Source organism: Chrysemys picta, chromosome 8 (genome assembly GCF_011386835.1).
Source record: "Chrysemys picta bellii isolate R12L10 chromosome 8, ASM1138683v2, whole genome shotgun sequence".
Taxonomy (NCBI): Eukaryota; Metazoa; Chordata; order Testudines; family Emydidae; genus Chrysemys; species Chrysemys picta.
In genome coordinates, this window is record NC_088798.1 from 92110415 (window position 1) to 92128932 (window position 18518).

General features: G+C 45.7%; 1 protein-coding gene across 1 annotated transcript in view; it reads left to right on the forward strand.

Annotated features, from left to right (window-relative positions):
* The first annotated feature begins 17730 nt into the window (after positions 1-17730).
* Positions 17731-18518, forward strand: part of JAKMIP2 (janus kinase and microtubule interacting protein 2) — a 114634-nt gene continuing 113846 nt past the window's right edge. The window contains exon 1 of the mRNA XM_005298079.5: positions 17731-17913. The gene's annotated coding sequence lies outside the window, so the exon portion shown is untranslated. The remainder of the gene's footprint in view (positions 17914-18518) is intronic.

Below are 18518 nucleotides of genomic sequence, written 5' to 3' on the forward strand. Positions count from 1 at the left end.
AAAACTATGGATTCTCCCCACTGGGCATTATTTCTTCCCATATTTACACCAGTAAATGCTGCATTGCAAGCATGTGACTTATACATACGTCTAGAGCAGCAGTTCTCAACCAGGGGTACATGTAAACGTACCCCTGAGGATATGCAGAAGTCTTCCTGGGGGACACATCAACTCATTTAGATATTTGCCTAGTTTTACAACAGGCTATATATGAAAAGCACTAGCCGAGTCAGTGCAAACTAAAATTTCACACAATGACTTGTTTATACTGCTCTATATACTATACACTGTAGTGTAAGAACAATAATTATAGTCCAGTTGATTTATTTTATAATTATATGGTAAAAATGAGAAAGTAAGCAATTTTTCCGTTAATAGTGTACTTTGTATTTTTATGTCTGATTTTGTAAGCAAGTAGTTTTTAAGTGACATGAAACGTGGGGGGACACAAGACAAATCAGACTCCTGAAAGGGGTACAGTAGTCTGAAAGGTTGAGAGCCACTGATCTAGAAACTGACCATACTCTACAGTACTAGAAGCTCTGGATACACGTGAAAAGGCAGCAATGCTACTGAAAAGCTACTTTACTGAAGTAATTAAAACCACCTCTCCGACTCCAGGAAATGGCTCATTCAGTTGCATCATTAATTTTTCCAGGGCTTAGTTATGACAATAGCTCTGAAATAAAGATGGGGGTTTTTTTTGTTTTTTTTTTTACTTTTTCCATTTTTGTTTTAATTACAGTACTGCTATCGATGATGTCACCTCATGTTTCCCTCTGACCCTCAAAGGAGTAATCACCCCCACCCTCCTTATTATAATTTCTTGGTTTGGATTTGTGCAGGATTGTGTGGTTGCAGACACTGTGCCTGCAGATGTTACTGGATGGGCCAGTAATTCCAGAATCATTCTGAAAGTGGGCATGGCCAGTACTGGGCATGCTCATTAAGTGTTTGAAGCTACTTGGGTGATTTCCATTGTGGGCAAGCAGCCTGGCAGGACACACCCAGAGTCACTCTCCAAATGTTGAAACAGTGGGAACTCAAGGGGAGGAGTTTATAAAGAGGAAAACTGGGAGACAGGCTGAGAATCTCAGCGGTAGGATGGTTCTGAACAGAATGTATTCAAAGGGAGTCTGAAGGAGAGTGTAGGACTATTGCATGTTTCCCAGATGTTAAGGAGCTTGCATGCCCTACAGATGGTGTGTTGACCGGGCTGGCTCCAGGCACCAGCATAGGAAGCAGGTGTAAACTGTGTAACTGAAATTTTCCAAAAAAAAAAAAAAAAAAAAAAAAACATTTTGAGGCAGACACCTGCCATGAAAATTTTCAGCTAAAATTTGCCAAAGTTATAAGCAATTGAAAATAAGGTCTTATAATATGAAATGTTAGGCAAGCTTAATAACAGGTGGCATGATTTTATATTGGAATTGGAAAAGGTTCAGAAAAGGGCAACAAAAATTATTAGGGGTCTGGAAAGGCTGCCATATGGGAAGAGATTAAAAAGAGGGAGTTTTCAACTTCGAAAAAAGACAACTAGGGGGTTATGATAGAGGTCTATAAAATCATTACTGGTATGGAGAAAGTAAATAAGGAAGTGTTATTTACTCCTTCTCATAATACAAGAACTAGGGGTCACCAAATGAAATTAATAGGTAGCAGGTTTAAAACAAACAAAAGGAAGTATTTTTTCAAACAATGCATAGTCAACCTGTGGAACTCCTTGCCAGAGGATGTTGTGAAGGCCAAGACTATAACAGGGTTCAAAAAAGAACTAGATAAGTTCATGGAGGATAGGTCCAGCAATGGCTATTAGGTTCTGCATGGGCAGGTTGAAATGTGAGGTGATTGGAAGCATAAAGTGTATTGACTGAGCTATGATAGGGAAAGGACCTAAATAGCGTGTACGATAAATAGACAAAATAACCCTAACTGACATTTATTAATGGTATATATCAAATGAAAGGAAACTGAAATAAAACTAAATAGCATGTCGCTTAATAGTGTTTTCAGACTATTTTGTTTCATAAAATGTCTTTCACACATTGCACATTGAAAAACAAAATGCAGTGAAACTTCCCTTTGGAAGATCCCTCCAGGGACCTGCAAAACCCTTGTTTCCTAATACAGATAGAGCGCTAGTTAAAGGTCAAGTTATATTGCCCTGGAAACCTAAAGGATAATTTAGCATTTAACGACTGGTGGCTGCCTCTTGGAGCTGGGATTGCTAGTGCAGATTTCGCTGCCTATTCAAACATGTTTTCCATTGGAATGCTTAAAATAAGCTCCCCTCCCCCCCACCCCAAAAAAAGGTATAGTGAATAATCCAAATAAAAGAAAGGCCCAACAGTCCTGTGCTTTGCACCTTCATTTCCTCCTATGCAAAGGTGCTATCATCAGTCAAAGTGGATGAAAAATTCTGATTTTGCTGCATTTTGTACCCTTTCTGCACAATTGTTGATGACACAGAAGGTGTAAGGCGGAGCAGATTCAGATACCGCAACATAGCAATAAGTGTCCTAAATCCTGATGTGTATATGCATGAACTAGATGATTAAATTTATGGCCAAAGAGAGAGTTGAAACCTGCGCACTGCTACCGCCCCTTTGCCTCAAACTAAGATTTCCCTAATCTAACTTTCTCTATTTAGTGTGGCTTTGGGAGAAATAGGACATAAAATGTCAACTTCCTATTCAACAGACCTGCTCTTCAGGTGTGTACTGAGTTGAATCTGTATAATTTTCTGACAAATTATTCTTCGCAAATTTTTTCTGCTGTTCACGTGGCAAATCTTATAGTGCTGTGGGAAAAGTGCTAGATGCCAGTATGATTTGTCCATTGTTACGCTCCAGGTGCAGAACCTTTGTCATTGCTGCTGTCAAAGAACACAGCTTGTCTTTCTGATCACATCTTGTGTTTGCAGTGCTGTTAGCTAGAGAAATCGTCTTTTTACTTGTAAACAGAACAAATGTGAGAGGTATTCATAAACCTGGAATATTACAGTCATTGTCTAGAATATGGGCCAAATCCTCAGACCCAGTGGTATTGCTTTGTCCCGCATCTGCGGCTGCTGCTCTTAAAGTGTTCAGTTTGCATGGCCCACACAAAGCCGCCACTATACAGCCTATTCACATGAAAAGACAAGACAAAAGATCTAAGGGTACGTCTATACTTACCTCCGGGTTCGGTGGTAAGCAATCAATCTTCTGGGATCGATTTATCGCGTCTTGTCTAGACGCGATAAATCGATCCCAGAAGTGCTCACCGTCGACGCCGGTACTCCTGCTCCGCAAGAGGAGTATGCAGAGTCGACGGGGGAGCCTGCCTGCCGCGTGTGGACCCGCGGTAAGTACTTTGTAATTCGAACTAAGGTATTTCGACTTCAGCTACGTTATTCACGTATCTTAGTTCGAACTGGGGGGTTAGTGTGGACCAGCCCTAAGTCTGTTAAAACGGTGAAGATATTCCTACCCAAATATGAGGAATCATTGAGTCCTTCAGATATCTGGGTAGCATGATTATAAGGGATGCTAAACATCCCTTAGGCTACACCTGCACTTGGCGCCAGCGGTGTGATTCCCAGCATGCATAGACATACTCACGCTAACTCGATGAGAGCTAGCTTGCTAAAAATAGTAGTGTAGCTGAAGTATCATGGGCAGTAGCAAGCAGTGGCGTGGACTAGCTGCCCCATGGGGTATGTGCATGGGCCAGCGAGCCCGCCACTCATTGCAGCCTATAGTACCATGGCTACACTACTATTTTTAGCCCACGAGCTCAATGAGAGGATGTGTACATGAGCTGGGAATCATACCCCTATCTCCAAGTGTAGACGTAACCTTGGACATCTCACACAGAATTGGATTCACAACTGCTACTCTAATGACATTCAGCCACATTTAGAGAAGCAAATGTATTACTCTGAAGTGGAAAATGAAGTTGCTGCAGTCTCTTGCCTTCAGCATCTTGATATATGCGTGCGGGACATGGGTGCGAAGGAAACAGAGCATTAAGAGGCTTTCTGCCTTTTGAATTGAACTGCCACAAGTGATTTCTCCATGTTACATCATACATGGCTAAGAGGTAATTTCCCAAATTAACTGGAGCGACATCTGATATCAAGACAGTCAGATGAAGAAAACGTCAGTTGGCAGCACATGTGGGTCGGGTGAGGAAGATTGCTGCAACAAGCTTTGTAGGGGCGGGCGCCAGCCCAGGGGAGGCCCGCAGCGGGTGTGGTTTGATGATGTGGCTCACTGGACAGGATGCAGTACGGTACTCTTCTCAAGGCTATTTGAAGATCACAAAACGTGGAGGAAGATTGCTGACCAATAATCCCATGCGCTGTTTACTGCTCATTGTAATGTGATTTTATGGAGCTTTGTACCATGAGAATAACAGTAATTAATAACAGCCTTTTCAGAGGGCTTGGTAGTGAGCCTAACCATGGCAGATGATCAAGTTCTACACCTTCTGCGCGTTCAAGAACCCCCTTTTCTTGCTCCACCCCAATGGTCAGCCAAGCATTTTCTCCATGTTTTGATGTCTTTGTGTGACTCTTGTGACCTGTTCTTTGCTTCAACCTTGGTCCAGGTGGTGTTTGAGGATCTAGTTGGCAGGATTTTAGGGGAGCAAGGAGCAAGCACATACTACCCCCTAGAACGCTGTTAAGGATTGAGGGGATCTTTACCTGGTACCCCTTCTAGCACACAGAACCAACTGGCACTGCCTAAGCCACATGTGGCAGTAGACCCCAAGCCCTAGGACTAAACCGGCTAAGGGATATCCCAAGGAGACAAATAGTAAGTTGAGGGTAAGGGTCTCCAAGGTGTGATAGGGAAGGGAGACAGCTGGAGGGAGTTTGTGAGGAGAACGATATAATACAGTCCAGCTTCAGGAAAGGGTCCCAAGTGAGGCTAATGCTGTGCACAAAGATTTATGGGTATCAGTAGAATTTAAGTTCACTCTATTTCAGATGATTCAGGGTTCCAAGCAAATATTTCCCACAGCCCTACTTTATGTAAGAAAACAATTAACCAACAGGAAAAATTAAATAAGTTCACCCCTACCTACAGTCAACCCTGGAATCACAGAACACTTCCCAGCCACACACTACACCAACTGTTAGAGGGAATGAAGAATGTTCTGTCTCTATATATAGTGTGTTTCTGGCCATGCTGTTCGAGAACTCATCCAAGTAGCAGAACGCCATCACCATGGAAACGTCTTCTGTCATTCTAATAAATAAAAGAGACAAAGAAATGAAGCTTTCACTTACAGGGATCACTGAGAATGCTACATGTCCCTAGAAAGTGTGACCCTCACAAAAGCAACTCCCCGAGGGAAGGGCAGTGTCTCTTGAGAACACAGTGCAGGACAGATGGAGGAGGAAAGCAAACCAGACTTGCATTTAAAAACCTTGAACCAAGTAGCTCAGTGCCTTCCTCTGAAAAAGTAGCATCTCCTTGGGGTGCGGACAAGGGGTGCTTTCACCTTGCTTAAATCAGCTAAAATAGGATCTGTTTCTGCAGCTGTAAGCCAGCCCTGAGTACATTTTAGGGCTTGTCTACATGAGGATGTTACACTGGATTACTTTACACCAAGTGCAACAAATGAACTATATTGAACTGAAGTTCACTCAAACCACTTTGTTATGCTGGCTTGAGGCACTGTCCTTATTAATCATTAAGTCCACAGAGTGCTATGTTTGTTTGAGTTAACTGTGCAGCATTCTGGGCATTTATCCCCTGCTGCAATGTTCTACTACTCAGCTCTAGAGAGCTCTGGGAGTTTTCAGGTAGTGCATTGTGGGTTGTCTGCCAGAACCTGCAGGAATTCTGGGACTTGTGGTCAGACTGAAACTTCCATGATTCCTCTCCTGGCATCCAATAATTCACCCATATTTTTCCAGTGCCATTTTTGAACTGCTGTCAATCAGCATGGAGGACCCACGGCTGAACACCACAGTTGTGACAGTCGTTAATTATCAGTTGTGCAACCAGATGGATATGGCTCTGGCTTCCAAGGCTGCAGCAATACAACTACAGGTAGAGGAGGAGCAAGAGAATGAAACTGAGCAGTTACTTCTGCAGGGCTTTTATCTGGAACAGCTTCACTTGGTGGAGAACCACTTCTGGGCTTGGCCAACTAGCAGAACAGAATAGTGATCAAGGATCTGCACACACACACACACACAATTTCCCCAACACCCCCACAATGGTCAACTAGTGCAGTGTTGCCAATTTAGTGACTGGTAGGAAACAGGGCCAGCTCTGGCTTTTTTGCCGCCCAAGGCGAAAAAGCCTCCCGCCACCACCACCACCCGGAGCATGGCAGGTGAGGGTGCCGAGCCCGGCCGCTGGCCGCTCTCCCCGACCAGCCAGAGCGCCAGGGGGGAGGGCGGCGAGCTCGCCACGGCTCCGATGGCGGCCGGAGCCCCGGAAGGAGGGCAGAGTGCCCACTGCGGCTCCGCTATGCCCGGCGGCCAGAGCACCGGGGGGAGGGCGGCGAGCCGGCCGGGGCACCGGGGGGGAGGGCGGCAAGTCCGACCGGGGCTCCGCTCTCCCCGGCGGCCAGAGCGCTGGGGGAGGGTGGCGAGCCCACTGTGGCTCCGCTCTCCCCGGCGGCCGGAGCTGGAGCACCGCGCCACCCCCCTCCAGGTGCCGCCCCAAGCACAAGCTTGGTGGGCTGGTGCCTGGAGCCGGCCCTGGTAGGAAATTTGAATTGAAATTGAAACATTAATACACACTTTAAAAGCAGATACAATGTATGATAAAATACTTGTACCTGAAAAAGCATAATAGGTTTGAAACGTGTGAACGAAGACTAGCTTCACATGTCAGAAAAAAAAAACAGCTAATGTTGGCGCATTCATTTTGGCGATGTTGGCCAACCTTATAATTTCAAATTATGATTTGTAAGCAAGGTCTGAATGAGCTCTCCCCTGGACAGCTAATGATGAGCCAGGGGTGGGGGGAAAGCTTCAGGACCAGATGGTATTTTCATGAACTCACCTCTCTGCCTAGGTATCGAGCAGACAGAGCTGTGTTGGCTAAGTGATCAATTTTGGTTGGTGTTGGGAGTTTCTGTACTAAACATTTTTATTATATTATACTTAATTTTTTCATAAGAATGGCCATATTGGGTCAGACCAAAGGTCCATCTAGCCCAGTATTCTGTCTTCCAACAGTGGCCAATGCCAGGTGCTTCAAAGGGAATTAACAGAACAGGAAAATTATTGAGTGATCCATCCCCTGTCGTCCTCTTCCAGCTTCTGGCAAACGGAGGCGCTCAGAGCTTGGTGTTGCTTCCTGCCCATCCGGGCTAATAGCCATTGATGGACATATCCTCCATGAGCTTATCTAGTTCTTTTTTGAACTCTGTTATAGACTTGGCCTTCACAACAGCCCCTGGCAAAAAGTTCCACTGGTTGAATGGATGTTGTGTGCAGAAGTACTTCCTTTTGTTTGTTTTAAACCTACTACCTATTAATTTTATTGGGTGACCCCCCTAGTTCTTGTGTTATGTGAAGGAGCTTATTCACTTTCTCCACAGCAGTCAAGATTTTATAGACCTCTATCATATCCCCTCTTAGTCCTCTCTTTCCAACCTGAAAAATCCCAGTCTTTTTAATCTCCCCTCATATGGAAGCTGTTCCATACCCCTAATCATTTTAGTTGCCCTTCTCTGTACCTTTTCCAACTCCAACAATATATACATATATATATATATTTGAGATGGGGCTACCAGAACTGCATGCAGTATTCAAGATGGGAGCATACCATGGATTTATATAGTAAAAGTGGAGGAGCTTGGTTTGCCAGACTGATCAGCAAAGCCACTGCTGACAAACTATGTGAAAAGGCTGCAAAACACCAATCCTCTGGACTGCATCAACATGCAGAAAGCCTTATAAGCCAGTCATTGTCAAAGCCAATTTTAGAAGTACTTAACGAGGCTGTTAAAAATGCTGGAGACACAACACAGTATATTCAAATACACATGGCTGTCACATCATACTTTCTCTTTAAGCAAGAGATACCACACACTGCAAACTGGAGGGCAATGTTAAGTACATTGTCATTTGTTAATCCTGAAGTTGGACACTGGTTCCAACCAAGATTAGCAAATGCTCACTATCTTTCTGCAAGAAACTCAACTGGCTGGTTAGAAGCATTCAGTAAAACAGCAATTGAAAAAGTGAAAAACTCTCACAGCATTCAGAAAATGTGCATACATGACTGATGAATGCATCATAGCAAATGGGTGTCAAGTATTAAGTCATTATGTATGTTATCTTGATGTCAGTAGTAGGCCAGTAGATTAATTTCTAGATGTTCAGGTTATAGAAGACACATTGGCTGCATCATTGACAACCCACATCTTAGAAAAGTTAAATGCCTGTAAATTGAACCCCAAAGAGATGACTATTTGTGCATTTGATGGAGCTGCAAACTTCTCTGGAAGTGGAGTACAAGCTTTACTCAGAGAAAAGTGTAACTCTAAGCTCTCCAATACACACCGCAGAGGCCATCTACTCCAACTAGCATTAGTACGAGCTGCAGAATTTTCAAAGGGCATTTAAAATGTCTTCATTATACTCTTTTTTCAGCAAGAATCCAAAAGGATTGAATGTTTTTGGAAAATAGAGAAGATACATTGGGACTGAAGTTCAAATTAGACCAACCTGGGAAAACCCGCTGGCTTTCTCATGAGCGATCCTTGGCTGTTGTCTTAAAATTACTGCAACCATTATTATTGGCTTTGGAAAGTATCTACTGAGATGGGACAGATCTCAGGAGTGAGGCTGGTGGACTACTTTTGCTACTTAGGCTTGGTCCACACTGGGGCGGGGGATCGATCTAGGAAATGCAACTTCAGCTACGAGGATAGTGTAACTGAAGTCGAAGTTTCCTAGATCGAACTAAGTTTACTTACTGCGGGTCCACATGGCGCAGGCAAGCTCCCCCGTCGACAGCGCTTCCTCCTCTCGGCGAGCAGGAGTTCCGCAGTGGACGGGGGAGCACTTCTGGGATCGATTTATCGCGTCCAGATGAGACGCGATAATCGATCCCAGAAGATCGATCTCTACCCGCTGAATCAGGCGGGTAGTGTGGACCTAGCCTAAGTTCATTCTCACCTGTAAGTCTACTGTTGAAACCACGTGGGTCATTAAACAATACCATCCAGGCATCTACTACAACAGTAGTAGATCTCTGTCCAGCAATGGAAGCTACACTTAGATCAACCAGAGAGCTATGCACTGAAAAAGTACTGGAAGAAGTAAAGACTTCAGTTCAGAAGTTGACTAATTGGGGCACTTATATTAACTCCTTAAATGAAGAGGACAAGTAGTGTTTGTTAAGCCAGCTGAAAAAGTAAAGTGCACAGACTTGATTCTTACATCTCTACAACAGCAACTTATGGATTCTATCAACCTCTATGTAGCTTTTACAGATGCCTGTCATAAAACACCAACAGTTGAGTGGAGTGAGGCAATGGGGCTGCCATGTGACCAGGACAGAATAAAGAATTTGAACACAGAGTGGAATATCATACGATGAACAAATGAAGATTTGACTTCAACTTCTTTTTTTATCATCACTAGTGGTTCAATACAATTTTTGTGCTATGTTTCCTGGGATGAAATAAGTAGGAATTCATCTCTTTCTATTCCCAGTCACAACAGCTACAGTTGAGCATTCTTTTTCCTCATTGAATAGAATTTTGTGTTCTGAAAGAAGTCACCTTCTGCCTGATCATGAGCATATCATGAAGGACTGAACACATGAATGCACTGCATTTGAGAAGTTCATTTACAGAGTTGTGCAAAATTACAAGAAACCAAGAAGGATGCAGATATAGTACTTCACAGTAGGCTTGCATAGCCAACATTAATTTGTGTGATGATATAAAAAGATGAGTTAAATCTAATAAAATGGTCGTGAAACATTTTTCAGTTTTTACCATGGTGTCATACAGCCCACTTTTACCCTAATGGTCTCACCCCTCACCAGTCCTCAACCCCCACCCCCCTCACCTCCCTGTATTTTTGAACACACCCCTAATTTAAATTCTGGGGAAAACACTGATAGTGATTCAGAACTTCCTAAAGATCAGTGCAGAGCTCACCTCACGGGTGTTGTGGCAGAACACCAACGTGACAGTCACATGCTTTCCCACAGCATAAGGAACTATCACTATCTAGAAGTTCATTACCCCTGATTGCTACTGGTCAGTAGCTAACCAGTTTGGTGTTGGTAGATTAACAGTTAAGGCTGTTGTGATGGAGGTTTGTGATGCTATGAGGAGGATGCAGCCATGCAGGTCATAGCAATGCACAGACGGTTATTCGTGGCTTTGCACAGATGGGATTCCTGAACTGTGCAAGGGCTATTGTTGGGGGACACATGCCTACTCTTTGTCCCCACACCAGGCCAAAGCCTTTATCAACAGGATAGGATATTTCTCCATGATACTGTAAGGCTGGTTGTTCACCAATATTAATCTGGGTAATCTGGCAAGGTCCATGATGCCAGGATCATTAAAAACTCAGGCCAGTCTGCTGGAATGAGCAATGGAATTTTTGCTACCAGGACCCCTATGAACATTAATTCCTCCTGTCATGCTAGGAGACCCAGCTTACTCTCTGCTTCCCCAGCTCACGAAGCCATACACCGGACACTTGGACAAGAGAAAGGAGCAGTTTGACTAACCCCTGCATAGTTGCAGAACGACAGTGCTGTATGCATTTGGAAGACTGAAAGGCAGGTGGCAGTGCCTCATGACAGGGCTGGATGTTTCTCAGCATTATGTGCCTAGCATGACAAGCGCATGCTGTATTTTTCACAACATCTGTGCGAGTGAGGGAGAAATCCTGGATGGCGAGTGGGAGCAAGGGAAGACTTTCAGAATGCTCTGGATAGCCAGAGAGGGTGCCTCTGCAAAATGCCCCAAGTGATGAGGGAAACCGGGTCAGGCAGGCATTGTCCTCCTACGCTAGAGGCCGGGGTAGTTGTGGGTAATGAATGTGCTGTAACCAAGGAAATGATTGAAATGCATTTGTGTATTGATTTTTGTTAGGAATTAATATGACAGGGGATGTTATATAAACAATGGGGGGAGCTGTTCCTCGGTGAAATTTTTCAGCTGAGTTGTTAAAAAAATGTATTGAGTTTATAAATAACAGAGGTAACGAGGCTGCTTGAATTTTAAAATAGTAAACAAGAACACAGCGCTAAAGCCAATGAACTGGGGCGTGCTCAGAGTGCGGAATGCTCACAAAGGCCTGTAAGCGGGGCCCTGCAAACTGGTCTCCATCTCCAGGGAAGGAGTGGGCTATTTGGTTGATTGAAAGGCGGGTCCCAGTATGGTCTCCATAGTTTGGTAGAATGGGGTGCTGGCTTGACCTTTGTAGCAAAAGATGCTGCATCACAGCTGTTTGATTCACCATCTGCATCATGTGTGTCCCTTTCCAGGTCCGTGCACTCCATTCCAAGAAACCTTCCCTTCACGCTTCTGCCTTCCCAGCCCTCTTGAGCTGCAGTTCTTTGAACATTTCCTCTCTCGCCTCTTTTTCCTTCAGCGGTTTGTCAGCCTCTCCGTGGGCGACAAGTCCCCTGTATACATGGATGGTGGCATTGCAGGTGCTAAGGGAAATAAAAAAAAAATGAATTGCCCCAGTCCTAGTTTCCATGCCAACAATGATAAAATGTTGATTTCACCATTTCCATCTTCTCTCACTCTGGGGTTTGCTTCAAGATGGTAAGATGTTTTGCAAATTATTTCCCTCTCGCATAAGTTCCTGGTAAAAATGCTGGGGTGGGGCGCGCAATGGTGGTTTTAAATGGTTGAGGGTTTGGGTGGGCTTTTGATGATTTTGGGTGAGTGGGGGCCGGTGGTTTGAGGTGGGTGGCGGGCTCGTGGGTGGCGGCAGCAGAAAGCAGGTTAGTAATTGCATGCTGCTGCAGGAGTGGAAGCGACACAGGTAGATGGCTAGTCCTGGGTCAGCTGCGCTGCCTGTCAATGTGCATACCCAAATAGAGCATAATCTTTGCTCTAAGTTCTCCCGCTGATCCCAAGCATTTCAGAGAGCCATGAGTGCCTGATAATGCCTTAAAATACCTATGCATTTTGAAATGTCTCTGAAGCCTGATTTAGGTAACTTACACACAAAACCTCATTAGCTAAAAGCTGAGGGCACTTGTGAAACTGTGAGCCAAATTACTTTTTCTATTACTTTTCTCGTTCAGTTTCTGCTACTACAAGAAACATGCCTGCCATGCAATACATTTGATTTGTTAGCCCCTGTGGTGCCAACATCTTGAACACGGGAAGGGGGTGCATGAGGGATGGAGAGAGGAAGGAGTGAGACAAAGCAGCTCGGTGGGAGAGGGGGGTTGGAGGCTGTACATGTGGCTATTGGTGGCAATATCGATACTGCAGGGACATAAAACTGTATAGCTTTAGGGCTCCCAGCATGGATGTCATTTTGAGCACCTTGTGGGGAAGAGGTTAAAAGCTCTATAGGTGGAGAGAGGCTCCCAGCTCCACCCAGCATGGCAATGGACAGCCAGTACCTGGGAAAATATTGTTGAAATCCCCCTATTCAGTTGTCTGTATGGGGTTCTTTTGTATTCTCCAAATCTACCGGGTCATACAATTCTTGGCTGCCCAGAAAAATCTCCTCTGGTTGGACCCTCTGGTATAAGCGGGGTCAAGGGAGCTTGTCATGGAGTCTTGGGTGCTTTCTGGAAAGCTGTTTACTACATCGTTCTTGGGTGCAGTGGTGACATTGCTTGCAAAAATGCGGTCTAGTTCCTCACGTTTGGGCAGGTAGGGGGAGCATTACCGAAGGATCGGTTCTGGTCCTTTGTCTTCGGATACTTTTGCTGGAGCTCCTTTGCTTTGACTTTGCACTGGGTCCAGCTCTGGGAGTGCCCCCTTTTTTCCATTTGTTCTGACAGTGTCTTGAAGATGTGTGCCTTCTAGTGACTCTTCTGCAGATGGAACTGGACGTACAGCTCTCCAAAGAGGGCAGTGAAGTCTTTGAGTCCTACAGGGGTCCATGCAGAAGCACAGGGGATCATGGCTGCTGTTATGGGTATGTGACTCTGGGTGTGTGAACTCCCTTCTACCAGGTATTGAAAAGGGGCTGAGCACCAGCATTTAAATGGAGAGGTGACATCCGGTCAACATGATCCTGGGGCAGTAAAGGGCACATGCATATGCAGACAATCCAATCAAGGTTTGAAGAAGTGCAGTGTGGGATCATAATGTGAGGACTGCCAGCAGTGGAGTAGGTAGGAATACAACCAAACTCGCTGTGGAGTTACTCCTGTTCCAAGGAGGGTGACTTACTGTGGCCTAAAATGCCAAATAATTAGCTTTAAAAACTATTGCGTGGGGATGTAAGGCACAGGAAGGAGAATGAACTGCAGTTACACCAGTATAAAAATCCCCTGTCTTGTTTTTCTTATGCACCTTCAGATGTCAGCAGCCTCTGCCACTTTGGGAATACTTCAACTTGATACTTCAACTCCCTGTGACTAGCCCTTATTTCAGATCTGGTTACAATGATGGTAGACTCAGGGTTTGATATGCCAGCTCTAGTCAGGAGTAACTGCACTGAAATCGGTGAGGTTACACTAGTATAATCCTAATCAAGCCCTCAACAGATAAGTATTCCTGGAGAAAAGGTTTTGCTCAAAACTACAACCTCTGGGATTTTACCCCATGGTTGCTATGAAAGTTGTTAGTTAATGTGAATTAATCTATACACAGGCTTTAAAGTGAAGCTCCATACAAATGCTAAGTGTTATTAATGGGTAAAAGGCAGGGTAGAATTTGGGTTCCTGGCTGTCCTTTATATATTGGTAAATGTGGCAGATGCCGTCTTCTCTTGGCTAGCTTGTTACTGCCAACAGCTAGAAACGTAACTTTTTATGACCTCCGAGTCACCGGTTTTTTGCACTAGGATTCACTAAATCCTGGTTATTCTAAGAGGGATCTTAGTGAGGCGAATTGGTTGGCAATGATCCATGTGGACTGTGAGACATACATAAAGACAGAGACAGAAGCCACTACCCACTCTACCCAACAAGCTTTTCTGGTGGAAGCTGTTCTACCCTCAAGGCTGCAGAACTGTCCAACTAATTATAGGCCCTTTATACAAGAAGTCAGAATTTAGCCCCGGATTCCCTTGAACCAGTTTGATGCAAATAAACTTCCCCATCCTGTATATACCTGCCATTATGACTTTATGAAGTACACATAGTGAGCGCTATATATGCAACCACCAAAAGCCTAGTTTCTCAGGTAAAAATCTGAAGTATGAGCCTTTGCTTTCGAAAAGTAACAATTAAAAAAAAGCAAATTCCAGTTCTGTCCTGCAAAATATTACCTTAGGACTGAAAATCCACAACAGGATGAAAGAAATCTTTGGCTGTGTGCACCAGATGGGTTCAAATTGTACTTGCAATTTATTATGCAAGTTTCAGCTAGTATGATTTCAGTCATGGTGTCTGATCTGATTCCCAAGATAGTCAATGGGAGTTTTGTCTTTGACTTCAATAGGAGCAGAATCAGGCCTGAAGTATGGCAATGTCTTTTTTTTTTCCACAGCAAAATTTGATGGAGTATGTTTTAGTAGTTTAGCCATATGGACTCCATGCTATGGGACTCCTTGAAAATGTACTCCAGCGTCCTTTTAGCTATAGGATTCTTTAGTTTACAGCAGGGGTCTGCAACATTTGGCATGCGGCGCGCCAGGGTAAGCACCCTACCAGGCCGGGCCAGTTTATTTACCTGCTGACTCGACAGGTTCGGCCGATCGCGGCCCCCACTGGCCGCGGTTCGCCGTCCCGGGCCAATGGGGGGGGGGCAGGAAGCGGCGCGGGTGAGGGATGTGCTGGCCGCAGCTTCCCGCCACCCCCATTGGCCCGGGACGGCGAACCGCGGCCAGTGGGGGCCGCGATCGGCTGAACCTGCTGCGTCAGCAGATAAATAAACTGGCCCGGCCCACTAGGGTGCTTACCCTGGCGAGCCACGTGCCAAACGTTGCCGACCCTGGTTTACAGCTAGGGGTTAACAATCGGTATGCACTTGGCTCATGGATGAATTACAAAACCGCACGCTGGACATTAATGCTCACTCCCTTACTCTTGATTTAATGTTTAATTAATTGTGTCCCTTATTTGTCTGTGAATTCTTAGTAAAACATCTTGTAAATGTATCAAGAGTCAGTGTATGAATGAATATTGTATAACTTGATGTCAAAAAATCCGTTGCTCAAAAGTAAAGACTGACCTGGAATAGTGAGAGTGCAGTGGTCGCCATCAGAAAGTCAGTATTTACCAACAGACACCCCTTGGTGATAGCTGAGTTACTGTAAAATATGTCTGTGCTTAAAACAGGCAACAGCTAATGGTGGTGTCTTAGATACCATAATATGGTATGTGCGTAAACAGGCACTTTTTAATAGCAACCACTGTAGTCACTAAAGAAAAAACATCTCTATTCAGAATATGATCTTGAATAAATATTGCACCCAAAAAACTATATTAAAAATGTTAAAGTTGCAAAGTCAAGCTCTTAAAATTAGGAAATGCCAGCATTAACACTGTCTGTTCAACCTTAATTTAATCCCTTTATGTGTATCTATTATGAAACAGTTAGGTTGATCAGCAGTCTCTATGCTCCAGCCACGGTGGTCAACCACACACCCCAAAGTCTGATCCCTTGTGTCAGGGATCTGGCGTGGTCTATAATTGCCGCCCTCTACGGCCAATGGCTGGGTGTACTGCAAGGGGGAAAGGGGGGGGACCCAGGCCCGCCCTCTACTCTGGGTCCCGACCCAGGGATCCTCTGGCAGCAGCCTCGCTATCCTCCTTCTCTCCCCTCGTCTGTCCGCTTCCCTGGGCTGCTTCCCCTACAGCTCCTTGCACCCGCTAGGCCCTTCCCCTCAGGGCCTGCAGCCTGGCAGGCCTGAGGCTAGAGCTCCTCTCTACTCCCTGAACCTGGCCAGCATTGCGCTGTCCGCGGTGCCGGTCTTCCTGCTCTGGAGACAGACCTTCCCCTATCAAAGGCCATGGGCAGACTACCTGCTCTGCTCTCTGAGCAGCCTTTTTATAGGGCTGAGCCTGGCCCTGATTGGCTGCCTCCAATCTGGGCCCCAATTGGCTCCTATTAAGCCCTCCTCTGATTGGCTCCCTGTCTGTGCAGGCCCACTTGCCTGCTGCAGCCTAAATTCTCAGGGAGTGGGGCAGCTGCTCCACTACAGGAACATACAGGACATTTCAGGAAGCCTGAGGGCAAAGACTGCCTTTAAGCCACCTGTGAGCTCCCTGAATCCCAGGACCTGATACAGCAGCTGAGAGCCCTGCTCCCTTCATCCCAATCCCATATGCACTAATATCCGCTTCCAAAAAATACCGTAATCTGATAATGACAACAAACACTGCACTTACTATATTCTTACCGCACTGTCTGAGACTAGTCATATTGAATATTGTGCTATAGTGGCTTTCAGTGTTTCCCGGTTCGTGATCCCCCTCCCACGTAGCAATAAAGAAGGGCAGGGTGCTCATGACCCCCTGATAATTGTTTGCAACCCTCCCTACAGCACTGAGGGTTGTGACCTGGGTTGAGAACCCACGAGTCTTTGTTAAGAAATCCTTAGTTATAAATAAGATCCAGCAGCCTATGGTACTGGTCCCCGCTTTTGGCATGTGGGGCTGCCTGCCTTTTACCAGTGAGAGAAGGTTGGATGAGGGGTTTTCTGCAACTGTGGGGCCTATTTCCTTTCCTGCCTTCGCTCACGTATCCAGGCAGAGTTCCTCTGGGCGGTGTCCACTGGCTCTCTTGACACCTTTGAGGAGCAGTGGGTGCTGTCCGGGATTCTCTGCTCTGCGTCCCCTTCAGGTTCCCTTTGTTTGACCCTATGACCTTCACACCTGCCCCTGTTACATTTTTGGTTGTCCCCCATAATTATTTGAGTTCCTAGACCTTGTGGATCCTCCCCACAGGCTGCGGGAGGGTCCTATAGTGGTGGGGGGCTTGTGCCCGCCCACTTTCTGGGTCACACTATGAGGACCCTCTTGCAGCTGTCCAGCCTGACTTTGTTACACTAGATGTCTTACAGGTTGTCTCTCGCTATGTATGTTTCAATAGCTGTGGCTCTGTTCATCTGCTTAATGAAATTGCCAGCTCCTCACTACTCTTCATGTCCTTCCATTTGACCTTTGTAAGACTGCGTTTTCCCGCTGGCCTCCTCCGCTGCACCCTCATCGCCTGCATTTCCCAATGCAGAACAGCTTGTTGTGGGCAGGCAAATGCCCACTGTTCCCTCCTGATGTGTGGGATTCATGCCCTTGACACTGCCAGCCCCGCAGACTCAGCTAAGGAAGCTCTCTGAAATGGGACCTTTAGTGTCTACAGGGGACCCTGCTTAGCCCAGGGCAAGCTTCACCCCTTTTGATTAGCTGTAATGGCCACTGAAGTGGTTCTCCCTTGGCTGAAGCCGCTTCTGGGAATAAGCCTCAGTCTTTCCCTGCTCCTCCCTCCCCCATCTCCTCCTTTTCCCTCCATCTTTTATGGCTGTTGCCATGGAGCCTAGAGAGAGCTCAGCGCTGCAGCAAGGGAGGGAGGAGGAGGCAGCAGTGCCTTCTGCAATCCAGGTTCTCGCTCAGTGAGCTCATCACCCTCCTCCTCCTAGGAGGGAGGTGGCTGGCTAGTGCTGCTGCTGCTGCTCTGGGTGGGCGGGTGATTTACATCCTCAGCATCACCAAGCAGAGAAGGGCGGGGGGAATCCCAGCAGCTGCTGATGTTGGGCTCTGTAGCAGCCTCAGTAACAGGGAAAATGGATTCAGCTTGCACATCCCTCGCCTTTCAGCATCTTCTCCTGGTTTCGACATGGTGAGCAGCAGAGCCAGCACTGCCTTTATTGCTGTTATTAATTATTGTGGCGGAGGGTCATTATTCTCACGCTGATGATGCATTTTCTGATCTGGTTGCTCTGAGTAGCTTTATTATGTTTGTGAAACAATGACTTTCATCTGAGCTATTAGAGAGAGCATGGGGGCTGGAGAGAGGGAGAGATGGGAGGGATGGAGTGAGAGAGCTGGAGATATAGAAAGATGGAGAGAGGAGGAGGTGGGCTGATTAGGAGCAGTCTTAGTAAAACAATGTTCCAGGAATTCATCTTAGCTAACCTCATGCTCTAAACACCCACCGCTCCCTTTTTTTATTTGTCATTTCTTTCCTTTGCTGTTAAAAAATGGGCTGCACTGAAGATGGTTGTTAATCAGAAAAAGGAAGGTATTTTTTCAAAGGGCTTAGTTTGATCCTCAGTAACTCCCAGATACTGGGGTTGGGCCTTAGTGAAATAGCATTTGGGGTAGTAAGTGCAGCTAAGCCAAGAGCAGCGTAGAAGGAGCCACTCTGATTAATTTTGTTTGCAGCACAGATTTACCTATTTTGTTTTTCCGTGGCTTTGTGTGAGGTTTCATTTTGAGACAGTC